At 43.4% G+C, this 27,219-nt stretch overlaps 1 long non-coding RNA gene across 3 annotated transcripts in view; it reads left to right on the plus strand.

The window, feature by feature from the left end:
• LOC144824726 (uncharacterized) overlaps positions 1-27,219 on the plus strand; it is a 348,856-nt gene that overhangs the window by 112,045 nt on the left and 209,592 nt on the right. For all 3 annotated transcript variants that reach the window (XR_013609083.1, XR_013609081.1, XR_013609082.1), the window contains one exon: positions 4,589-4,653. This is a non-coding gene — a long non-coding RNA (uncharacterized LOC144824726). The remainder of the gene's footprint in view (positions 1-4,588; positions 4,654-27,219) is intronic.

The following is a 27,219-nucleotide window of genomic DNA, read 5'->3' on the forward strand; positions in this document are numbered from 1 at the left end:
TTCCATTTTCCTGAAAATTTCAGCCAATTCCGTCCTCAAACGCCAAAGTTATTCGACATAGAATTTTCAAAAATCCCATAGGAAAAAAATCCTAACTATATATACCTACTGGCGACCGCCAGTAGGTAATATATATATATATATATATATATATATATATATATATATATATATATATATATATATATATATATATATATATATATATGCCTTTTATATTTCTACTTTGTTGGAAATGTATCATTGAGAAATATATTTACTCATCACCACACCCATAAAGAGATTCACTCACCCAAACAACTATTTCCACATACAGTCTTAACCTCGTATACCTACTAAATCAACTATTTACACATCTTTGGACAGTCACACACCTCCCACCCAACCACACACACATTCACTATCCCATACAAATACTCACTTAACTAATTAATAACTAATATAGACTTTCACATAGCTAGTAACCAACTTATGTAGTAGTTTACACAACAAGAGATAGAGTGATACAGATATTCACACAGTTTAATCACTATCCCATATATTTAGTGAGACACTTTAAATGAGTCACTTAGACAGTCAATCACAGTGCTACTAAATCCTCTATCCAGACACTTATACATCCACTCATTCTTCAATGTAGATTGCTATATATATAATACATATTTTAAATATTGAACCAAACCACACTCACTGGTCATCGGTGATGTCACTGACCATGTCATGAATGATGTAATATGTGACATCATCAGCAGTGGATTGCGGGCGCACGAGTTATATAAACCTGCTGGGCACCTAAAGATTTCACGTGCAACATAAGTGGGCTGGAGGATAGGCCAACCAGTCCTTGTCTTGACACTCCTGACTCCTTGCAATCAAGCCCATGTGGGCAGATAGTTCATAATTCAAAAAATGAATAATAAAAATGTGAAATTACAAATTAAATAATACTAAAGCAAAGAAAGATTGACAATTCTGCCCAAGTGGAGTATATTTATATATATATTTATTTTTTCATAAACCCCTTTCAAAGAAAGATATGGGCGCTCGCATAGTCAAATACCATGGATGTATGCTTTTTACAAGCAGATGCGTTTCGGCAAATCCAGCCTTTCTCAATGTTTGCTACATTCAACTTACACTTGAAACTGTGGCATTTAAATGATTCGAGCCAAGTTTAAATTGGACAACAGTATGTCAACACTAAGAAGGGACTGCGCCGTCTCGAGTAAAGGTCTTTCATTTCAGCTGCCATACTGGTAAGTACATATTTAATTAAAGCAGTGTTCATGTTTCACAAATCCTGTTGGAAAAAAAGCAACAAATGAAGCATCTTGGAATACATAAGCATTTGTTAAAAAACATAATACTTGCTGTTGTTTTAACCATGCCAGTCAGAAATGTGCAGTCCCTCCTATTCCACCCCATAAATGAGCTGTCAATTATTGTCAAAAAAAGAAGTTGAGCACTCTTGCACGAGTGCTGTTGTTACTTTCCACCAGTTGCCCCTTGCAGCCACAGATGCTTTTACTGGAAAGCCTTTCAGTCCATAATTGCACGAATTTAGCTCAATAGCTGCATATCCTTGGATTGATTAATCCCTGGCTGTTTAGCCCGCAAAATATGTGCCAAAATACTGTTTCTGTGACGGTTTTGGCAGCATTCCAATCAATTTGTTTGTATTTGAAATATATATATATATATATATATATATATATGACCAAGCTCCCTTGTGGAGCGAAACGCATCATGGATTGACATTAAGTCTTTATTGTTTGTGTGAATACATTTTCCCTCTGCTTTTCACTTGACAACTGGCTATCGAGTCCTGATTGCTGCGGGTGTTGGAGGCGATTCTGAGGTCTTCACCTGGTTTTCCCTCGCCGTGTACTGGCAAACAGGAACATTGTTCAATATAAATATATATATATATATATATATATATATATATATATATGTCACTGAAAAGCAAAGGATTTTAGCAACCCTATTGCACAAATTATAGTTACTTGAGAAAGCCATAACTATAACTGCTGAATTTTTATGGTTTTGTGTGTGTAAAATCTGAACCTAATTATAACTTCACCGTAACCTTGGTTTTTAGTGAATTTATAAGGTTGGTTTAAATGCTATTTCCTAACAATAACGTCCCTGTAACCTTTTTTTTTTTCCAATGAATTTCTAGTTTTTTTTTTGCTTTGAGTAATATTTAATTACTATATGCTAGTCCAACCCCTGCAGGCCAGTTCCTGGGGCCAATCCCTCAAAGGCAGCTGACTCCTCATATTGCACATGGCCGGGGTATTAGCCATAGGGCCTTGCCCTGGGGACCCCGGGCCTGTTTTTAAAAAAAGGGCGGGCCATGTGGCCCCATCACCCCAGCTTTGTAAGGCCCCAGGGACCCTATCCCACAGGGCCACTAATTAAAATTCAAGAGGTACAAAACAGTCCAAAGAACCGGACTATGGGGTTCATGCCGATTAGAGGCACAGGACGGGCACTATTCTGTATTTATAAAGCGCCTGTCCCCGCGCTGAGGTAAGAGGAGGAAGCAGAGCCGGGAAACATCGGCCTAAATCAATACAACGTTATTAGCATAAAAACAGATGTGTTTTAAGATCCTTCCTAAACTTCATCTCAAATGGTTCCATCAAGAGGCTTATCGGGAGTTTATTCCAGCTCTGAGCAGTCAGCAGCCGGAAGGACTTGCCTCCCATCCTGAACTTCTTAACCTTAGGGACCAGCAACAAGCCAGTCCCACTCGAGCTAAGGAGCCGTGCAGGCACCTAGCAAGTAAGAAGGTTCTTCAGATAGGAAGGACTAGTGCCCTGGATGATGCGATGGCATATACAGAGTGCCTTAAACAACACTCTCTTCCTTACTGGAAGCCAGTGCAGGGTGTTCAAGGCTCTTTTGGAGGCAGCCCTCCTAGGTTGCGTAAGGACCAGCTGTGTGGCTGCATTGTGCAAAATCTGGAGTCTGTTTAGACATTTAGCCGTGGCACCCAGATAGATTATGTTGCCATAATCTAGACGAGATGTCACGAGGGCATGCACCAGAATCTTCCTGGCATCTGTAGCGAGGAGATCCATAGTAGGCCTTTAAGGACTTCAAAACACGTACCCACTACACATCTAGTATGATGTTCATACGAGAGATTGGAGTCCAGCCATACACCCAGGTTTTTCACCTGGGTGCATGGCATAGGAGTGGGCCCAAGCTCGAAGGCCACCATGCCGACGACCATACTGACGGAACACATCCTACCACAAGCACCTCGGTTTTATTTCCATTAAGTTTCAGGCAGTTATTAGCCATCCAAGAGACAAGCTCCTGCATGCATGCCCTGAAATTGGAAGCTGCCGAATCCGGTGCCTGTGATAGGGAGACCACCAGTTGGGTGTCATCGGCGTATGACACGACCCTGATTCCAAAGCCCTCCGCTATATCCGTCAAATGGGTTACGTATAGATTAAACAGGGTAGGACTCGGGGCCGATCCCTGTGGCACACCCTGTTCCAATTTGATGGCTTTCTAGACAGTTTTGTATTCTTCCCCTCCCTGTTTTTGGGATTACCCTATGCTTACTATGTTGTTCCGTACGAGTACTGGGTCCTGTCTCTTTAAGCCTCCCTGCTTAGAAACACTCTGATTCTCGTATTATCAGCCTGTAAAACGGGGTGCCTTGAGGGAGCGCCGTCTTCGGCTACTGTGTATAAGAATACACTCCGTGTATATTAGACCATCTTGTATTGATCCTTCCGCATACTTATCTGCTTTTCTCTTGCTGTTTGATTATTTTTGGTTTTCTTAGGTGTTTCCAACCTGTTTCACCCATCGCAATTGCAGAATAGTGCCCGTCCTGGGCCTCTAATAGGCAAGAACTCCATAGTCTGCTTCTTTGGACTGTTTTGTACCTCTTGACTCTCCTCTTAGCAAGTTTGGAACCCCTCTTCTGAGATGTTTGAAGTGACTTGAGAACCCAGCTGTTCCCCATCTTTGGGTAAGCTATGGAATATAATGGCTATACAAATATGCTCTGGCTCTCTCACCTCTGTGAGATCTTGTCCCTCTTTGGATCCTTTATTTAAGCATTTTTTATTTTAATTTTTATCTTTAGGTCCAAGTGTGGAGCTCTATTTTCCGCGTTTTCTCGCTTTGTATGATCCTGTGGTGATATGTTTCCCATTTTGTCTTTCTAGGTATTTGTGTCTAAGAAAAAAACATTAGTGTCCTTATACTACCTTGGATTCTGGTTATCTTGGCTACTGCCTGTAAGACCAATCTGAGTCTGATTTTCATATCTTTGACACAGTTTCTTCCTTCGGGCACGTGTGTATGACAGAGGTCTCTAGGGTGATCTACATGTTTTTAACCAGTGAGCTCACCGGAGCTTTATACTATCTCTTTGTTTTCTAAGTGTGCAGGCACCTTTGTTAAGTATTTATTTGCTAATTTTGTAGCCCGTAACTGTGCCTTTCTACTTACCAGTCTCTTTATAACAGGGATGTTGTGTATTCCTACACCCTGATTTTTCTGAGTGTTTAACACTGAATATGTGTATTCTCTTATTACTGTTGTTTCTCTCTAGGCTCATCACTCCGTGCGTCTTCCACATGACCAGTGCGCCCCGAAGAAGGTGGGACCCACAGCCAGGTTAGACACCGAAGCGCGCGTTGGCGTTGGAGTTGATTTTAGTTTCCCTGTTCTCATCTACCCTTTTGAGAAAAAATTGGATGATGAACTGTATGACCAACTGATCATGGGATCCTCAGATGCTGTTATGGACTCTATTTAATTATACCTTCGAATCTTTGTATCCCCATATTTTGTGGGAGGGTTTTGAAAGCATTTTATATATATATTTAAAAATATTGTTGTTTTGCTGTTTAGTGAATGTTGAATTGGTAGTCTGCCTGGGTTTGTGCCTGGGCTTTGTTCACTGAGAGGTTGTGTCTGTGTGACATTGGATGAGCTTGGAATTTTGATACTTATCATATTTTCTATCATTTTGATAAAATAAATAAATGTGACTTGTTAGCACATTATGGGCCATATGTAGGTGGCCAAATACCGGTATTCAGCCATGTGAGATGTACGTAATACCGAATTGAATCGATAATAACGAATCGGTAAAAAATTACCGATTCCTTGTTTACTGATTGGAAAATACCGAAACAATGATTACCGAATCGGAATTACCGAATCGGTAAAAGCCCCAGAAATGCGATGTAGCAAACATCGTTATTACCGAATATGACCAGATTCGGTATTAACGAATCGGTATTTACCGCGTTTCAAGAGCATGTGGTAATCAGGTGCAGCTATGTTAACAGCAAGGACCCCCTGATACGGATAATTATCCTGGGACAGGGTAAACAATATATGTAGAGTAACAATCCCAGGCATATATTCGAGCAATAACCAATAGATTGAACAAAACAAACTAGTGCAGTTTTTAGAAAATATACATTTTTAATTTGATTAAAAAGGATTCAGTAAAAAACAGTGCATTGATCAAATTTGATAAAAGATTGTATATTGATACATGTGTATTCACAAGACAATTTAATTAAAAAGGAGGTCAGGTGGCATCCGGTCGACGCGTTTCGACATAAAATATGCCTTCATCGGGACTTAAACCATCCAATTTCTAAACTTGTACAGGTGTACAAGGACAATACTGTTCACTGTTTCTTGACCTACAGTACGGCTGTATAGATGCTGTCTCCTCGGTTTCAAAGCTAGGTGATTTATTTACAGTTTTCTTGTATTTTTCTTTAAAGTACCATAGGAGCTTTCGTAGCCTTAAGTTTTTTGTTAAAATAGGAACAGATGACACTATCCCTTAGAGGATTATACTATGTTCTTCATCTGGGGTCATTAAAACGGTTTGGTACCACGACACGGCCACCAGTGTGTTGAATAAGGTCCTAAATATCTTGGAGTGATATTACTGCGTGGTACCAGTTCGTTCACGTGGGTAGGGTTAACAATTGTGCAAGGCAACGACGTCCTGTGTTCTTTTATATTTTACTGCTGCAACAGCCGGCTCCTAATTTTACACAATACGGTTTCCCCCACGTGATTCAATTTTGAATGTACGGCGGTGACGTCGTGATATTTCGTCTTTTTAGATATCCACCGCACGTAGCTCCTGGAGTTTACGGCGGAGACGTCGAGAAGTTCCGTCTTTTTAGATATCCACCGCACGTCACTCCTGAAGTTTACACGGGGGCACCGATGGGTCAGGACCTACTGCCGATGGGTCAGGTTTTTCAAAGAGAACCTCCTTTTTAATTAAATTGTCTTGTGAATACACATGTATCAATATACAATCTTTTATCAAATTTGATCAATGCACTGTTTTTTACTGAATCCTTTTTAATCAAATTAAAAATGTATATTTTCTAAAAACTGCACTAGTTTGTTTTGTTCAATCTATTGGTTATTGCTCTAATATATGCCTGGGATTGTTACTCTACATATATGTAATCAGGTGCAGTGCATAAAAACAGCCCCAAAATGCAACAGTGTGAACACAATGGCGGGCCTCTACCTCATAGCAAGGCAGCTACGCTTGAGAGCAGCAGGAGTGAGGATCTGGAAACGTGAAGAGCGGGTGTACAGACTACACATCACATTGTTCCAATTGACAGAACCTGAAATCCATGAAAGATACAGACTGCACCCTGATACCATCCTGGACCTAATACAGGACCTAAAACCCTATCTGGAGCATCAGACACCAAGGGCCCATTCTATCCCCACCCATGTCCAGGTACTCTGCTGCCTGCACCTCCTTGCCTCAGGAAGTTTCCAGGGTCTGATAGCTGCAGTGGGTGGAGTGTCATAGAGCTGTCTATCCCGTTTCTTCAACACCTTTGTGGATGCCATGATGGACAGAATGGAACATAAAATTTCCTTCCCCAGTACACAGGCGGAGCTGCAGAGGACCACGCTGGAGTTCTACCAACTTGCAGAGTTCCCACACGTAATTGGCTGCATCGATGGGACCCATATACCCATCTGCACACCTGCAGCAAGTGAATACATATACAGAAACCGCAAATCCACCCACTCCATCAATGTGCAGGTGATATGTAATGCCAAGTACATTATAACTGACATTGTGGCCAAATTCCCCGGGAGTAGCCACGACGCGTACATCTTCCGGAACAGTGGCATCCATACATGTCTGCTTGCTGGTGAATTTGGAGACGGATACATACTAGGTAAGTCAATGTGACACACCCTGATGTACACCCTGGCTCAAGCTGTTGGTCACACAAATTAATGCCACTTACTTCTGTACATAGGTGACAGCGCATATGCCCTCCGGCCTTATCTACTCACACCATATCTCAACCCAACCAACCCAAGGGAGAGGAGATACAATGTGGCACATAGGAGCACACGCAACGTGGTGGAGCGCACGTTTGGATTGCTCAAAAGCAGATTCCGTTGCCTCCACAAAACTGGAGGTGTACGTCTGTACAGCCCCATCAAATGTTGCAAGATAATTGCTACATGTGCAATGCTACACAATCTGGCCATGAAAAAAGGAACAGCAGTGGAAATAACTGACTCAGAGGACGAGGACGGAGACAACCCTCAGCCAGAGCCCTGCGCAGCTGGTGTTGCAATTGAACATGATGGGAGACAGAGACGGGCAGAGATTACGTCAAACTATTTCTGAGTGAGTAACGACACAGAGCCAGTAACAGTTACATGTTAAGGTGTTTATTAGGCACACCTCCAGTATTGTGATGAATGTCAAATTGGCCATGGGTTACATCTCCCATCTCATGCATTGTAACAGCCATAGGTCTTTACTTCCTACGTCCACGTGCTGCACGAGAACGTTCCCTATCGACACTGTCTGGTGTGTTGGACTGTTCCTGTGCAGCCACGTTGCGTTCACTACGCCTCCTGCACTCTGTGGGTGAGGGCGTAATGCTACCACGACTGGTAGCCTCCTCACTGTCACCCCCCCTTCCATTGTGGCCGCCTTAGCATTCTGCATGACCTCTAAAACTGAGGTCATAGACACCATCCCCCTGGCCACGTCCCTGCTGCAATGTGCCATCTCCTCCTGCATGGCGATGGACCTGGACACATCAGTGATGTTGCAGTGGCCAGCCGGTTCACCGACTTGGTATAGGCCTGGAGCCTCTGTCTCTCCCTGCGCCTGCTAAGACGGTCCTGCTCAAGCTGGCTGCAGAGGTTGTCCACTGAGGTAGCTACTCTCTCCATTCCCGCACACAAGTTCTCCCCGATGGCACTGATGCCCTTCTCCATCCTGTGCATATGCTTGTTGATGTGTGCCACCTCCCTGTGCATTGACTTCATCTCCCTCCATTGCAGGCGCTGGACCTTTAGCATGTTGCCTTCCAGTCCAGCAAACACACTGTCATCCTGCTCGAATGCTTCTGGACTGTCTGACCTTGCCCTGCGGCGTCTGGATGAGATGTGGGCGCCCTCGGATGGAGAACCAGCCCTGTCCCTGTTGTATCTATCTTGCATTGGACTTTGTTCGCCCACTGTGCCCTCCTCCTCCGACTCCTCCATCTGCTGGAGGGTGGCGACGGCATGCCTCCTGCCTGACTGTGGTGGTGGGGGTGTTGGTGATCGTCGCAGTGGGGACTGTGTGAGAGGGGATTGCTGCCTTCCCTGGCGCTGTGGTGATGGCTGTGGTGGAGGAATAGATGGCTGTGATGGCGCAGAGCTTGTGGTCCCTGCAGGCATGCTGACATCTTCATTTTGCCTCCCCTCTGGCCTGGCTGACTTGGCTCTGCTGCCCTCTGCTGCACTGCGAGATGACTCGCCTGGAATGACACAAATGTAGATATACTCACTGCTCTGTCTGCAATGGAATTACATTAAACAACATGCCTATAGAGCACAGTGGTTGTCCTGACGTAGCCAATTACTTTACCATGCTATTGTGTTTGCTAGCCTGACTGTCCTATACATGAGTTCCCTCTGACTACATCACCCATAATGCATTGCAGGTAACCAGTAAGACATGGGGTGGAGTGGGAGCCCCTTTGCCACTATGGGGATTTGGGTTGGGGGGGGTAGCACAGCATGCTAGGCATGCTTCTTACCTTGTTTTCTTGCTGCTCTGGCGGAGCTGTCTGCATCTCCCACGCCACTCACACCCTCCGGCTGGATGGTGGACTCCACCATCAGTTCCAGTGGTGTCGGTAATGGGGCTCGGTTTTTACCTCCACCTGTTTTGCCAGCCTGCCTCTGTCTCTCTGCCATCCTCAGTTTTGCAGTCTTCCTGAGGTCGTACCACCTCTTCCTGATGTCCTCTATGGTGCGCTGGGTCACACCTATGGCATTGATTTTGTCCCGAATGCCACTCCAGATTTGCCTCTTCTGTGACTCGGGCACTTGGTGGGACTGGGCTCCAAAAAGCTTGTGGTGCTCTTGCTGACATCCTGGATCAGTACCTCCAGCTCCTTGTCACTGAACTTCAGTTTTCATTTCCTGTCACCTCCCTCCTTCTCCCTGTCCTGGCTTGCCATTTCAATCCTTGTTATGTTGTTTTACAGTCTCGCTTGTAGCTGTGTGGCTGTGTTGCTGCTGGCTCCTCAGCTCACCTGCCTGCCTGCCTGCCTCACAGTGAGCTCCAGGTCCTGTGCACCTGGCTGGGTGTGGCCACTTCCTGTTTGGGAGGTAATTGGGTGATACAGGATTGGCTGATTCAACGAATTACGATTTTTTAAATTACCGAATCGGTATTTACCGATTCGGTAGTGGATTCTGTAACACCGATTCGGTATTTACCGATTCGTTCACATTCGGTATTTAATACCGAATTTTAACGAATCGGTAAACTTTAACGAATCTTTTTCTACATCGCGTTTACCGAATTCTTAATACCGATTCGGTAAAATTCGGTATTAAGGATTCGGTATTCTTCATTTACCTACATATGGCCCTATGTTGTCTATATCATTATTTTGGAAGGCCAGGATAGTTGGGCTGTCTCTATTTATCAGTGACTGTTCTGCTCTATACGTATCAGCATACAGGCGGAGAGATTTCCTTTGTGATTATTTTGACATTTTCCCCGGTCCTCTCTGCCTGTTATCAGTCTCAAGGGGCCCCTTCTGTGTGAGTGGTAGTTCTTTCCCAGCCTCGAGCTGTGGGGTGTTCACTTCGTGTCCCCCATGGGTTGTCGTGCACACTTTGTTGTATCTTCTCAACTTTGAGAATTTTGATGTTGGTTTACTGTTGTTGTCTTTGTACGTGTTGAGCCAGAAAGTATCGTTTCACACTCTCATCTTGGGATGCGCTGTGTGTCTCACACTCCTTTTGTGTATGGCATTTCTGGCACTTTTTTCTATCTTCTACTATCTTGTTATTAGACAAAAGAAGTCTTTTTCATATAGCCCTTTCCCTCCCTTCTAATCCCATCGCTTTACATATGGATAAAATCAAGACCATGGGTTTCTCCGATGATGACCTGGTCCGCCTTTTAGGCCAACTTTCTGGAAGCGATAGACCTTTTACCCTATCTAAGGGTCTGGAAGAGGAATGGGCTAAACTCCTTAATCTAAGAAAAAAATCCAAACAAACCGAATCCCAGGCCAACTTTATGTTGGAATATCTAAAAGCTGGCATCATTCCGACGGGCCAGAAGGTGAGAAATATCCAGGGCCTTTTTGTTGAAATCAGACAGTTCCTGCAGAAGAGGGCTCTTATTTCCAACAGATGCTCCAGGGACTGGCTGATTCTCATCATTGAAACTGCCAGAGAAATAGTGTCTATTTTGAACAAAGAGATCCAAGAACTTGAAGAGAAACTTAGAAAGGATAACAGCGTAGAGGAGCGGAAACGGAAACTTGAAGAAACTCTCATTGAATTAGATTCCTTTTCTGAATATCTACTCAAAAGGAAAACGGAGAAGCTTAGGAAAGACATCTGTAAATTCTGCCAGGAAAGTATATACCCATATCTCACTGAAACTTTCTATATCCCAAACAGTGAGAGCACATCAGGCCCAGGAACACCTCACTGGGGCAATAGGCGTGTGACGACCTTCTCCAACACTACGGACTCTGACAATGAAGGCCCATCTAATTATAATCCCAACTACCAACCCAGACAAGATCAGTTTGAGAGACCTCCCTCTCATAATCGTTTTTTAGGCAACCGAAGGGGCAATTTCCGCCCCAGGTTCCGGAACCAACAACAGAGCGGTTACTACCAAGAACAGGAGCAACTGCAGAAGTATATACAAACTAGCAATCAGCAATACTGGAGAACATAAATCCTATCCCGGTATTTAATCTGTCCTCAGACAGTTTAGATCCCAACACTGAGACCCTCCTATTGAGAGGACTTTCCTTTGTCCCTCCTGCTAGCCTGAACAATTTTGAACTTACTAAGGATTTACATTTATTTTTTCGCAGGATTAGATTGAAGAGTTTCTTCCTGAGTAGACCCATCAATGATATTGAAGACTATCTGCTTTGAAACCTCAATCTGACTTTACGCCCAGCCTTCAATCTTTGGGCACAGAAGTAGAGATAGTTGAGAACGCTGTAATGTCATAAATCCAGAAAACATAGCCTGCAAGGCAATCCGGCTTATGCGGTGGAGCGACTCTTCTTGGAGGTGTATCCACTACTAGATCTCCTGTATAGTAACTCAGCTCTACAGGCCCTCCCGCCAGCCAGCCACATGTTGATCCAGATATGGACACGCGTTTTGAGGTCCATGGGTTGGTGGAGCATTCTAACGTGCGAGACACCCCTTTGGCGGGGCACGTACCTCCGCCCAGTCTCTGCTCTGCCCGGTTTCCGTCGTTGGAACACTATAGGGATCTCGACTCTGGGAGATGTGATGAGAGGACCCACCCTTAAAACCTTTCAAAGGCTACAGGAGGAGTTTGAGCTACACAAGTCCCAATTACATAAATACCTCCAGCTCCGCCACGCTTTGTCACCCCTGATTAAAAACCTTACGATGCGGGCAGAATTTCATCCACTAGAGGGTAGACTATTGATGGGGGATCTCGAGGGACATAAAATCCGCCAGCTCTATCAGACACTGGCCACCCATGCCACGACGAACCTGCACCGGACGACGGTAGAGTGGGAGGCAGATGTACCAACCCTCTCTGACGACGACTATACGGAGGCCCTTGCCAGCCCTAGGGGTTCAGCTGTGTCCACTAGATATCGACTGATCCAGTTTAAATACCTCCATCGGGTGTACTACACCCGCCTCCGTCTCTGGAAGATGGGGGCCATCTCATCCCCCACCTGTCTCAGATGCCAGTCGGATGACGGCTCCTTTTTACACGCGGTCTGGGGCTGCACGGCGGTACAACATTTTTGGTCGGGTGTATTATCCTGCCTGGGGCATGTACTGGGTTAGGATCTCCCAGTAGATCCCCGCCTAGTTCTTCTCCACAGTACGGATGATGAAGGGGAAAACATATACAAACGACACCTGCTCTATTTAGGATTCACATTGGCGAAGCGCGACATGGCCCAACAGTGGAAGTCCTCTTCTCCCCCTGGGGTGGCGGCCTGGAAATACACGTTAGATAAATGTATGTCTGCCGAGGTGGTGATGTTTCAGGCTCGAGGTTGCCTGCAAAAGCACGGGAAGATCTGGACTGCATGGGCTAAATACCGAGGCATTGATCTCTCTATTTTTCCCACGTCCACGAATCAGGATCTCATAGACAGGCTTACGATTTAATGACATTCCACTCGATATTGAGGAGTGGCCGGGGCGGAAATATGGCTGTATGTTGTTAAGCCTGTATAATGTTTCACGCGGGTAGTGCGGTGCAGGGGAGGCGGGAGTTGGGGGTTGTTGGTTGCGATGTTTTATTGCTCTTCAAAGACTACCCTCATCAGTGACTTATGTATCATTGATCCGTGCTCTGTACAAACATTGCCTGGGGCCACGCCCCGTTGGATGTAACATTTTAATAAAATCTATTGTCAAAAAAAAAATCCAGAAAACCATCAGATTTGTCACTACACCCCCTTTTAATATCTCAAGGAAGGAAAATGCCTGGGAGGCAAGATGGCGGCTGGTTACTCGGCCAAGTCAGCACTCGTTGCTTACCGCCCGTGTCCGTTTCCCGAAGCAAAGTGGATGGGCATACAGCTATATTGGCTAAGAGTAAAGGATTGGAGGTGATTAATATTTGGTAAAGAGAGGAGGACATCGATACGAATGCTGTGGGCGCTCCTTACCTTACGGCGCTTCCTGGGGGTCAGCTCTCCTCGACTGCTGTGGTCTCGGTCCTGGGGTATTTGTTGTGTTCTGCGGCGTTCTTTGGTGTTGCGGGGATACACCCTGGAGGACATATGCAAAAGGATGCCTCCAAAGAATGCCAGAGTCGGAAGAACGCGAGTTGCTGCTGCCGCTGGAGGAAAAACACCAGTAGCAAACAAGGAAATGGAAAATGACCCAAACAAACAACGAGGTGGATCGACTGCAAAAGATGGGTTGTCAGGCAATGTTGATAACCCAAAGAAGATCACTCCTGCAATATTTTTGGCGGCGACAAAGCAAGGAGGCACCCAGAATAAAGACATTTCTGAGGGAGCTGGGACAATGGAGAACTCTGCCGAGGTGAGCAATGCCACAGTGCCTTACCTGACTGATATAATGGAAGCAGGGATATTGGAAGGGTCATTAGAGGCAGGGAGTGAGAGAGTTAAGGGTCCCTCCGACGGTTTTATAAATAGCCAGAATACTGGGGGCCAGTACACTGGGGGCCTGGTAACAATGAGACAGACGGATGGTGAACTACCTCAAGAACAGAGAAGAAATTATAATGCTGGCCCAGAGACTGAGGTGACTAATACCCTAGAATTAGATGCAGATGCAGAAGGCCCCTTCTTCTCTCTGTCAGATCACTCGAGCTCTTCAGGGGACGAATCCCTGCAGGTATTTGAGGATTTCCATAACATTTCAATTAGACGTTGGAGTGAGACCAGCAGTATATGTATGGGAGAAGAAACTCCAAGAAGAGCCGATAGAGTGCATTCTACTGGGACTATACGCAAGAAACCTGGCACACAGATATCAGATCCAGCAAATGGTCAAGCAGACTCAGACCAGCATTCTGCGGGCAGGACAGTAGAGCAAGTGGAGCCAATGGGAGGTATTCTTTAACTCTCATATATGAAATAATGATGCCCACAGGGAAGAGAGTCGAGCAGAAAGTTTAAAAACACAAGGTGCCTGTAGAAAATTACAGAATGCTGTTCGCCGGATGACGAAAACCTGTTCTGAAATTGGAGAGAGAATTACGGAGGTAGAGACCTGCATATCGACGCTAGAAGACGAGATTGCACAAAGAACAACAACAGAGGCATTAACAACACATAGGGATGACTTATCCTGGAAGATTGAGGACATGGAAAACTGCCTACAGCGGAATAATTTAAGAATTCTTGGGGTACCTGAAGGGGTCGAGGAGGGGGACCCCTGCAAATTTGTTGTCAAACTTTTTAGCAAAGCATTCCCTGAGTTAGTACAATGGTCCTGGGAAACTGAGATACAGCGGGCTCATAGATTCCCGTTTCAAGTAAAACAGAATCAGACCAATGCAAGGCCCAGGGCCATACTGATATGCCTCTCTAATTACTTGGCTAGGCAGGCGGTATTCAAGCTAGCTAGGCCAGACAGGCTGTGGAAAGCAGCGGGAGTTGAATTCTTTGTTCGTCCTGATTTTTGTCCCACTACTGTGGAAAAACTATGGCAACTTAGACAACTAATTACGCCATATCAGGAGAAGGGGGCACAAGCATTTTTACTGGCTCCTGCCAAATTCAAAATCATATATAAAGATAAAGCGAGATTTTTTATCTCTGAAAAGCAGGCAAAAGAATATCTACAAGAGATCAAGCATTAGGGTAATCATATATGCAATATAATGATGGTTATACGCAGATACTATAAGTGTGTTTATGCTGCTTTTTAGTAGATATCCAGAATATGCAAGTTTTTCTGTATGTCCCTGCAAGATCTATTGTAATATGTAAAGGCTGTTGTATTTTATGTTTTTGTGGTACATAAGGGTAAGGTAAAGGTAGATTGCTTTGGGGAGACACGGGGGTAGGGGTTGCACCGAGGCTCTCCATCACCGTAGACCATGGGTTCTATGAGCCTATTTGTTGGGGGAGGGCGCCTTCCACTCGCCAGGGAGGCAGGATAGGGGTGGGGGAGGCCGTCCTGTACTGGGGAGGAGGGAGGATGCCAGACGGGGTGTGGGTGTAGGGGCAAAAAAAGAGAAGAAAAAAAAACAGTACTCATTTTTGGGTTTATAAAGGAAAGACAAAAAGAGAAAGAGATACTCAGGAAGGGCATGCAAGACTACATTGTCCCAAACTAAAGCGATGGCAGGGTTGACAATATGTACATTTAATGTGCGGGGCCTCAATGATAGAGGGAAACGGCAAAGAGTAGCCTAGGAAATAAAGAATATGTCACCTGATATAGTTTGTATCCAGGAGACTCATGTCCCTTGGAACAAACGCAACTATTTGAGAGAGCTGGGTTTGGAGATGCAGGTCTGCACCACACAAGGGACAACTACTCGAGGGGTTGCTACAATCTCCAGAAAAGGGCTCCTAAAAGTGATTAAGACAGCGGCAGATAAATATGGGCGATGGGCCATGATGGAATGCAGTGTGGCTAATAAGAATTGTACAATATGTTCTGTCTATGGCTCTAATTATGATGATGTGCAAGTTATTGAATTCCTCAATATGGAACTAGCTAACTGGGCAACTCCAGTGAATATGACTGGGGATTTTAATATTCAGCTGGAGGATATAATTAAAGGGCCTGGAGGGGATAAATATGTTGGTTAGAAACCAAAGGTTTATAAAGCTTTACAGCAACTTCTCCAAGAACACGGGTTAGTGGATGTTTGGCCTAGGTTAATTCATCCCGAACCAGGATTTACACATTATTCATGTCCCCATCAAAAGTTCACTAGATTTTTTTATAGCCAAAACATTATTAAAAGATGCTCAAATGTGGATTTATCCTCGTATTTCTTCGGACCATAATCCACTTATACTGAAACTTGCAATATCTGAGTTAACGCGGTCTAGAAGTACATTTTCGTTTGATAAAAAACTATTACTAAATGAGGAGTTTGTTGCTCATATTCGCAAATGGGTGGCTATAAACCGTGGCTCCACAAAAATGGGTATGGTGTGGGATGCAATGAAGGCTGGGGAGATGAAGGGGGGAGATAATCTGTTTTGGCCTGCATATACAGAAGCAACTTAGACAGCATCAGAGGCAATTATACGAGGAGCTAAGCCGTTTAGAACATAGATTAAGGCAGTATGGGACAAGGCAGATATCGCACTGGCACAAACGGAGGTGGCTTGGGGTAAAGCTAAAATCAATGAGGAATGGGCTAAAGACATCGTCCGACAGACTTCCTTTAGAAATATATAAGTTACTGTTAGCGGAAATTCAGGCAGATATGCTTGTGGTATGTCAGGAGGCACAAAAAGGGGAGGCGCCGGTATCTTGGGAAGAGGCAAATATTGTTGTGTTTTTAAAAAAAGGGTAAACCTCCTACTCTCCCGGGGTCATTCAGACCAATAGCTTTAATAAACTGTGACTGTAAAATGTACGCAAAAATGTTAGCAGCGTGTCTTTCGCAGGTTATTAAGGCCTTGGTTTCAGTTTACCAGCATGGGTTATTATGGCACCATTCTATGAGAACATATCACAATGGTCACGTTACATTGATGACGTGTTCTTTATATGGACGGGACCTAACGAATTACTCACTGAATTCATTGCGTGGCTGAACCTTGGAGATGAAAATCTCAGGTTCACTTCCAATATCAGTAAGGACAGATGTGAATTTCTGGACATTTTAATAAAGAATGTTGAAGGGAATTTGAACGTCGAACTCTTCACCAAGAGCACAGACAGAAACATTATGCTTCATTACAAAAGCAACCATCCAGCTAGCCAAAGGGACAATATTCCCTTTGGTCAATTTTTGAGATTGAAGCGTAACTGCACAAATATAAAAGACTATTACCGACATGCTGCAGTGTTGACCCAAAAATTTCTTTGTAGAGGATATCCGAAAAAATTGGTTAAACATGCCTACAAAACATCGACTGGAGCCATTTCCCCTCTCTTACCGCTGTGGTGCTTCTTGAGGGAGTGCGGCCGTCTTCTCTGATCTGCCATACCTGGACCCGGCTCTCCCCGTCCCTCGGGTGGCTCTCTGGTTGCGTTCCTTGGGAGGATCCCGTGGCTGCAGCACCGATGGCTACTGGAAGAGGCAGCAAGTCCTCCTTGCAGAGACAGATAAATAAACTTTCGTGGGGGGCTAAGGGAGATGGTAAGAATCCGGCACCTGACGCCGCCTCGCAGGCGGTCTCCCCAGCTCCATCAGCGAAGACCCTCACCCTAGAGGATGTTTTGGAGGCGATAGATGGAGTCCGGTCTTCACTGGAGACTCGTATCGATTCCGTGAATATAGAAGTGACACTGCTGCGCGCTGACCTCCGCAAAATGGACTCCAAGGTACGTGATGTTGAAGTGAAGACCGCGGCACTTATCGACGATACCACAACCCTGCAACAGCAAGTGGCACAACTCCAACAGCAGCAGAGGCAGATGGGAGACCTCCTGGATGATTACGAAGGGAGGGCAAGATGGAACAACATCCGTATCCTGGGAGTGCCCGAGAAAATGGAGGAGCCTGCAACGGACCTCTTTGTTGAAGATTTTATTCTGAAACATCTCCTGTAGTGTGTTTATCTAGGTACCTGAATCGATATTCCTATTCTCTGCCCTTGTCCGGTTATAAATCAATAATATCCCTACAACGGCATAGAAACCCTTTTCATAATTCAGTCATAGCGCATGCTGTCACATTAAGCAAGCACTATCCTCCAGCCCCCTAGAAAGCACACCGAGTTCTTAAACAAGTCCAAGCCATCAGCAACCTGGGAAATCCCCGCCTGCTATTGTTTTGATTTCGTCCGAGAACTCCTGTAAAGCACTGTAAGAACGACCAGTTCTTAGTGACATCTTTATTGACGTCTTATGTCCATCCTTACGTCAAACCCGGCACCTTTCAGGTATAAATATACCAACGCTGCCTTAAGCAAACACACGGTGGTGGTGAAACTGGAGCAGCGACTACTTGCCCGAGAGCCCAGCTGATGCGAGAGCCCACGGACGCTGCCCCTCCCTTTTGACGCGCTGAGAAAGACGCTGTCTTTTCTCTTGCCGAGAAATCCAGCCTCTGGCGTTTCCAGCTTACCCTTGCGGTTGACTGGGATACCGAGTCCTGAGAGAGGGATACCAGCCCTCCTGCCTTCTATTACCCAGGTACTGAACTGACTAAACCCTTACATAGAATTCTTGAGTCAGATTCTTGGCAAAACAAACTTAATTTAAACTGCTACTTACTTAGTCCTTCCCACGTATTAGGCTTAGGTCAGGTACACCGGGGTAGGCATAGTTAGAAGCACCAGTTGAGTACGATTAGTCAATGTATATATGTATGTATCTATTTTATCCATTTTAAAGTATCATATGGCTAAGAAACCATATCCATGCTTTTACAGTATTATTTCATAATCCTGCTTTTACTGTATGCACTTTACTTAACTATAAGTATTGCAATTGTAGCAATTCATTTCTCTTGTATGAGGAAAGAGACTGCTCAATAAAAAACATCTTTAATTGAAAACACCCGTCTCTCTTTTTCTCTGCAATCTGGTGAAACTAAGTACGCACTTATTGACTGAGTGAAATAGCTGCCTTTTGTTTTCACACGACTCTAGAAATATACTCTTAATCAGGGAGAGCAAAGTTGTCATGTTCTATGGTTGTCAGAAACTAAATCCCTTCTTGTCTATCCAGGGAGGTTCAACTCCTCCTCGCCTATTCGAGAAAGTTTCTAGTGAACTCTGAGCTAGCTGGCAAAAAACTTAAGCCTAATATAGTCTGTAGAGACCTAGTTAACCTCAGTCCTACGTCTACACTACTGAAGATATTATTCCAATGCGCAGAGCCTATTGGGACTATAGGAACTACACTACATGGTGCCCACGTGGGGCAAGGCGATAAATCTAACGCAAGACATTAGAGTAACTCAGTCGTGCTTTTTCACACAGACCCTTTCTCCCGTAAATACTCCAAAGACGTCTGGAGTGGGTCAAAGGTTAAAATCCGCCGAAACTTAGTGGGAGGCGACTTCTATGTATGGTTTTGGTTTATTCAACGTTGAAGGATACAGTGTTCCAAAATATTGTGCACCTAATCTTTGTTTCCTTGAAACTTGATCTGCAAGAAAAACCTTCCTGTCAGTAAAATGACAGAAAGTGAAGAAGAAAGGGAGACAGCTAGAATAGCAGCTCGTCTCCTAGAGGATGACAATAGTTTCCTACAGACAGACCCGGATGCAATACTCATCCCGGTCAACATAAGAAAAACTATAACTCTTAAACTCATAGAAAATGGACTGACATCGAGAGGTGGTACAGTCATATTCGTAATTGAGGCACATGAATATCGGCAGACAGAGGTATTCTATTCATGGATAAACTTTCCAGCAGCAAACGCTGTCACAAGTGAATTCCACTATTACAAAATAGAGGAACCTCCGGATGACTACACTCCTTTCGAGGAGGTGGAAATCCCATTAAAATACCAAGAGCACCTGCTCTGGTTTAAAGGCACCCTAAAACATAATAATCACATCACCAGGATCGGTCCACTAGGTAGACCAGGAGCAACGTGGCCGGTTCTAGCCAGCTACACACCACATCCTGACATTAATAAAATGTCAAGCGAAGAACTCTTAGTTAAAATAAAAGAATTAACACAGGCATATAGAGACTTGGTTGAATTTGCAACTGAGGATATAACTTTCCTCCAGAAACTGAAAGAAACAGATATAGCAGAACAACCATTTGAACTTGCCAGAATCATAGAAAAATCCTATGAAGAGCTAGGAAGAGATAGTTTGGGTGGGAAACCAGTAAAACCCCAACTAACTGAAAATCCTGAAAAGATATTTATTAAAAATAATCTAAACACTCCAAAAGAGAGCTGGGATGGAAATAAACAATCCACTCCCAAAGAAAAAAGATTCCAGTCCAGAGGAAAGTCTCCTCGGCGGAGAGAAAGATCTCCGGACCAAGGACACAAGTCTCCCCAGAGGGAGCCCTCTGAAAAAAGATACAATCTTAGAAATAGGGATAATTTGAAGAAACCTGATAGATATCAAGATATTGATACACGTCCCTCTCGATCTTTTCAGACTTCCTCGCAGAAATCGGAAAGAAGAGGACGGTCAGAACACAGGGAAGAGCACACCAAGTCCAAAGACAAGGAACCTGCTCATCAAAGTAAAACATTAAAATTTCCAAAAAAGAAGGTAGCCAGTATTAAAGTAATCAAACATGCCGAGGATCCTGAGGACACAGCTGAAAAACGAAGAGTGGGCTCAGACAATGCTAGACAGCGCAGCAGAAGTGAGCATAGCTCGCAAGATCCTGATGAATCATCTGGAGACAGTGGACACGAATGAATACATTCAGGTGGAAACTGTAGATACCAGAGTTAGCAAACCTCATAAAATATACGAAATAACATTACGTATAGAGGGAGATAAGACTAGGAAAATAAGGGGTCTATTTTGGGATAACCTCTCCAAAGGCTATGACATCCTTTTAGCTGAAAAAGACTGGCCACCGGAGTTTGTCAGGGAGTGCCCTCATGGCGAAGAAATGATTATGCCTGCCTTCTCAAATCATATTCCAATTCATAAAAAATATACACTTGCAAGAAAGTGGGCAGTAGCCCAAGCTCCTGCATTATATAAAAACCATGTCGGATGGGATGAGGACTCTCCTCCTCACAAAATCCAGTTAAATCTCAACCAACTGCACAGAGGCAGTACCCAATTAAGCAAGAAGCTAAAAAACAGGTCAGGGAGATCTTAGATCAACTTGAATACCAGGGGGTGATTGAAACATGCACCTCACAAATGAACAATCCTTTGTTTCCTGTCTCCAAACCAGACGAGTCATATCGTCTAGTTTTGGACTACAGACACCTTAACTCATGTTGCAAGACATTTGCAGTACAAAACTCACATAGTGCAGCACTAATAAATAACATTGTGCGCAAAAAGTACAAAACAACATTAGACATCTCTAATGGATTCTTTCGTCAAAACATAGCACCTGAAAGCAGGTATTTGACCGCTTTCTCAATAATGGGCTCGCAGAAAAAATTCTGTCGACTCCCACAGGGGTTCAAGAACAGCCCAGGATTATTCTCAGCAAGAGTAACAGAGTTACTACAAATTTATGATGATGAGGCATTATCTTATGTCGATGACATCTATCTAACAGATGATGACTTGGATACTCACTTGAAAAGAGTGAACACCATAATACTTGGGTTCGCAGCAGAGGGTTACAAATTCAACTTTAAAAAGTCACGAATTGCCCATCTAACTGTCCTGTTTTTAGGATATGAATTATCAAGTGAAGGCAAAAGCCTGGCAGACAATTTCTTAGAGAAATGTGCTGTAATCCAAGCATTGAGAACGCTTAAAAACTTAAAATCAATTCTAGGTTTCCTGAATTTCGGAAGAACTTACATTCTAAATTATGCAGAGAGGGTTAAACCCCACTATGAACTAATAAAAACAGATTTTAAAACAATCAATTGGACTCATAAACACACAGAGATTTTGAGATCATTGCAAACAGACATGTTAGCTAAAACAAAATTGCAAACATGCGATAACACACGCAACCTTGTGATCCGAGTCATCCCAGGAAGATGCGGATTCACATACCTAACCTCTAATGAGGGAGAAACGGTACCAATAGCATACAAATCACATTTGTACACAGAAGCTGAAAAAACATTCAGTATTAAGGAAAACATTGTACATGCGGTTCAAACAGCTGTAGCAAAAGAAAGAGACCAAGCTGATGGCAGACAGATTACTGTTATAACAGCAGAATCAGCCTTTGAGGCATTAACAAGCCCATGTAATTTAACTACCGTGGCATTAAATCCAAAATGGATACAATGGGAAAATTCTCTTGCTACAGACAAAGTTAAATACTATTTTGGTCCAAATTTGAAAAGATAAAAAAATCTAGAACATGAAAGAGAATATCCTCTGCCAATTGACATTCTGCCCATACGACAGTACGCCTGTGTAATATATACAGACGGATATGCACAACCCTCAGTTTGGGGAGAACAAGCCTATAACGCCACATGTGAAATTGTTAAAAACGTGTGGCGCGGAGGTAAATTGAGACCTCTGGTAACAATATCACACTCTGTAGAGAACAATTCAGAACAACAAACTGAAATAATAGCGTTAAAAATGGTGCTAGATAATGCCGATCGCGAATTCCCGACACTAATAGTGTGCGATTCGTATTACTGCGTCAAATCATACAATAACGACTTGCAGAAATGGGTTCAAAACGGTTACAAAGATGACACAGGTGCCACAATAAAGCAAAAATCGCTTTGGGTACAAGTAGTTCTCTCACAGAAAGAACTACCAAAGACTCACGTGATACATTCATTGAGTCATGGACGTGATGGCGTTCACATTACAGGGAATTCATTGGCTGAGACAGCTACAGCGGAAGCAACTAAACCGGCTTCCGTAGCTACAAAAAAGCATTCAGGAAATTACATAGACGGGGAAACGATGCTGGCGGTGAAAACGTCATCAAAAGGCGACTGTGCAGCGCTACCCGTCAACTATCCACTCAATTATACATACGTAATCGATGCAAACTCCGTTCCTTTTGCTCAAATCCCTGGAGTGGGGGATAGGGTAATTCCAAACACGAACAGGAGAAACTTGTTAATAGCAGACGCACATATGGGTGAGGGATCTTGGAATCTCTGAAAGAATTACAATCAATATACTGGTGGCCGGGAATGAGCCTGCAAAACTGCAAATTTGCATTTTACTGTCAAAACTGCAACAGAGACCGCAGTGGCGAAATGCCCGGAGTAGCACCAATGCCCTTCTTTTAGATATCAAAAGAATAACAATGAAAAATACCCAGGAAAAATGTGTCCCTTTAATAATTATTTAAGACTAGATTCACTTAAAATATAGACCCCAGCTCTCGGCTGACGCCAGAACTGTTATAAAAAGATTTGTGAGTCTATATCAGCATATACGCAATTGGCTTGCTACATTCTGACCAGGGTCCTGCTTTTAGCTCTCGAGCTTATAAGGAGGCCATGACCAGCATGGGCATTGCATTGCGGTAATCTTGTCACTTCCTTCCTGAGGGAAACGGGATGGTGGAAAGAAAAAACTGAGACATATAGCAATCTATAACGGAAAAGGTATTAGGTTCGGGGGCTGGGTGGGTCAAACATTTAACAAGTGTCCAACGTAGTCCTAATAATCTGCCAAGAAATTCTCTAAGAGGTTTCAGTCCGTACGAACTAATGTTCGGGACTAGAATGCATATCCAGGACCTCGATAGTCAAACTTCAGTGGTAGATGGAAAATGCTTTGATATCAAAGATCGTTTGGCTATTTTACAGGACTTAAATGAAACAAGAAAAGACCTGAGCAACATAAAGTTGAAACAACAGCCAACAGCCACTGAAGAGAAACCACCTGTCCCAGCAAGGCCTGTCTGGATTCCAAAAATTGGGGATCTGGTCAGAGAGAAAATCGCGGTGAAGAAGGAATTTGGGCCTTCTTACAGAAAAGCAGTACCTGTCTTAGCTGTCAACGGAACAAGATCAGTTGTACTACCGCCCCTTGCTGGTAAAAAGGAGAACCGAGTTGTATCCATCGACCTGGTTAAACCACAATCATGTGGCCAATAATAAGTAGTAGGCCAAGTGGACTCCCAAGAAATAGCAGAACACCAACATTTGCTACAAATCAAGAGGTTCAAACTGAGAGACTAATCACATTTGATAAACCTACAGTGAGTCAACAAGGACTATGCAACAAAGCCATGGAACTTATGCCTCTTGAAACCCAAATTGCAACAATTCGTCAAGAAACACCTGTCTACAACCATGTAGCCACAGACTATGCTAATGAAACAAAGAAAATTCCAAAAGCAAAGAAAAATCAAGAAGCAATTCCAACAATTGACAGAACTGCATCAGGCTACTTCATCAATTTCGATGACTTTTCTGAGGATCTGAGCGAACCTGAAGAACAGCCAACAACAAAAACTCTTAAAGACAAAGCTAAAGAACTCTTTCATCAACTAAAAGAAACCTATCTGATTTCCCCATGGATTGAATTTTGGGTGGTGCTAGGTGTACTTTTCCTCCTGCTTTGGCTCATCATGGTAATATGCTTGGGACACTTCATTGAAGGAAAATATGTTACAATGGACACAGCAAGTCAGAATATCAACTTGGTCCTAAAGCTACACAAGTCTTCACACATCGAGAAAAGAGAACTTTCTTCAGTAAACTTCACAGCCAATCCGATACCCGGTGGGGTAGCTTGGGACAAAACAGATTACGATATATATGGCCCGGTCGAGCTCCTGAAGTATCCTCATCAATTTAAGGTTTCATTAAGTGACTTTGTAAAACCGAGTACATTCTCTGATGATTGGGACTTTGAAAGTATTAATGATATGATGTCAGACTTAGTTATGTCAGCAAAATTTAAAGAACATGATTATTTACAAGGTTCATCAAATTATGAACAGATGTACTGCTACAACCACTATGCTAACCATTATTTGCATAAATCTGCTCAACCTAGAAATGTTTTAAATTATAATCAATGGGAACATTGTGCAACTCCACCAAAAGGCAGTTCAAAAACATTTTATGAGAAATTCCCATACTTCTCAGGGTTTAACACAAGTGAAGCAGAAACATTTTATTTCAAACTGCTAAATAAGACAGGAATGAAAACCATGCTGACGAATACAAAATTAATCTATTCAGAATTTTTTTTTGAACACATTTGGTTTTGATTTTTGGAATAAAAACATTGAAACGAAAACGATCTGGGGTACCAGAGACTGGCAGGTCCAAGGTATAGAATTATTATTCAGAGCCTGCATGATCCCAGAACAAATTATATTTTTGAATGACACAATTCAGCAAACCTCCTGTTTTGGCCTAGCCAAAATTAAAGACTTAAAGAAACCGTCTATTCCAAGGCCAACACCTGACAGTAATAGCACTGCAGAGGTTGAGATAGACGTATCCCATATTTTAAACCAAAACAGAACACATCCTGATTGGAAGAAATGGTTGATCTGGCCCACAGACACAAATAACTGTCAAGACAGATTCCTGAACAAAATACAGGGGTTCAAATTGACCAGGCCAGACCCTAGATACTCCCAGAGACAACATCCAGGGATTGTAACAACATACAGTGTAGGAAAACTCTGCCTCGAATGGCTACATACATCCACACTGGTAGAAATTAAGCAACACTTAACTTTACTTAAAGAAGGTGCTGACTTGCGTGATTTCATAATGGGACCGCGCAAACAGCGTCAAAAATGTTTCGTAGCGGCCTCTATATATGCAGCTTATAACGAAGCTTGGAAAATAACTCAAATTGAGACTGCAGAGAAAATACGGGAAATTGACCGTATTCATTTGGAAAAATCACTTTCTGTTGTGGACAATGGGTTAATGACTCTGCCTTCCAGAATATATTCACTGGACAGTATTGTATCATCTGCAATCGATATAATAGAGCAGGACTTACTAATGTTACAACATGGACAGTCCCAATTGCGTTCTATTGTACAACTTGGCTGGACGTTACAAAATCTGCGTTCAGGCTACTTGCCTTGGCGTTTAATCAACACAACGTCACTGTTCTCTATCTTTAACCTTACTGATATACAAATCAGCTTGGCACAAAAAGGAGCAGAGTATACAATTCTGAGCATTGAAAAACTTGCGAGATTACCATTGACAATGTCAGAACGACCTGTCATTGAATGGATAATACACGGAATCATAACTATTCCGATAACAACTTTCCAATTTCGATACTGCCAAAAGTATATACAGGCAGGCCAGTATGAAAGGTTGGGTAAAGGATACATTAAGTCATCATGGAAATTACCTTACACACACACATGTTATAGTGAAAAAGGACAGAATGTATTTCTTAGTGGTGATAATTGTGAAAAATCACTAAGTGGTATACTTCTGTGTCAGGGTATAAATCTACATGGGGCCTGTGAGAGGACTTCAAATAACCTTTCATGTCACCAGCTTGGCACACCTGCAACTCGAATAGAGCCATTCTTTAGACGGCTTTCTAACGGGAGCTACATTCTAATTGTGGACCACAGATGTTGTGGCTTAGTGCCAGGAAAAGCTTATCTCGTAAGCGTTTCGTCCATGGTCACTTGTTGTATGCAAGTATTGTATCCGAACGACGCTCCAGACAGGGAGGGTAGAATTTGGCCCAGTCTGAAAATCTCTTCTATTCGAATTGATACTTTAAGCAGAATGAAGTCTGTTCTTCTACAGACGCCTGTGCCCTTGACGTCATCGAAAGAAACGTATGATCTCCAAGTTGCAAGGACAATGACAGAGATACATGCATTATTATCAACAAATTGCCCCCTACACTTCGCAGAAATGCTAAACGAAATCTTAAACATTTCTGATACGAATGGTATCGCGAGTGTATTTAAGTCAATTTTTCGGGACTGTTGACACCCTTCAAAGCAGTCCTGGGCATTTTTCCTAATTTTGTCCATTCGATCTTTGGTGGCCTTCCACTCCTGTTAGGACTCGTAGCAGGCATTTTATTTTTGATTCTCCTGCTTCGTTATGGCAAGCCAAAACGCGGACAAGACTCCAGCAACAATGGAAGAAACGATCCTAGCTATACGCTATCGGGACCGCATAACTAAAGTCCTTGGATTAGTGCGGCTAAGAGATCTGAATATGACCTGGTTTCTTTCATTCAGACCCATCTGGCAGAATTGTATCTTACCTGTGTTCAGATGTATGCTGTGCGGAGAAGAATGCGTGTTAGACGTCTGTCTCACACTACAATCAGAAGTACCATTGGATACAGATACTTTGCTAAGTCCAGTAAAGGCTCATGCATCGTGTTGTCCCCAGCTTTTACCTATCCTGATGACGGCATTCGTGGAAACTTCACCACTGCGATTAAAGGGTATTGAAGTA

The sequence above is a fragment of the Lissotriton helveticus genome, chromosome 3_1 (assembly GCF_964261635.1).
Source record: "Lissotriton helveticus chromosome 3_1, aLisHel1.1, whole genome shotgun sequence".
Lineage (NCBI taxonomy): Eukaryota > Metazoa > Chordata > Amphibia > Caudata > Salamandridae > Lissotriton > Lissotriton helveticus.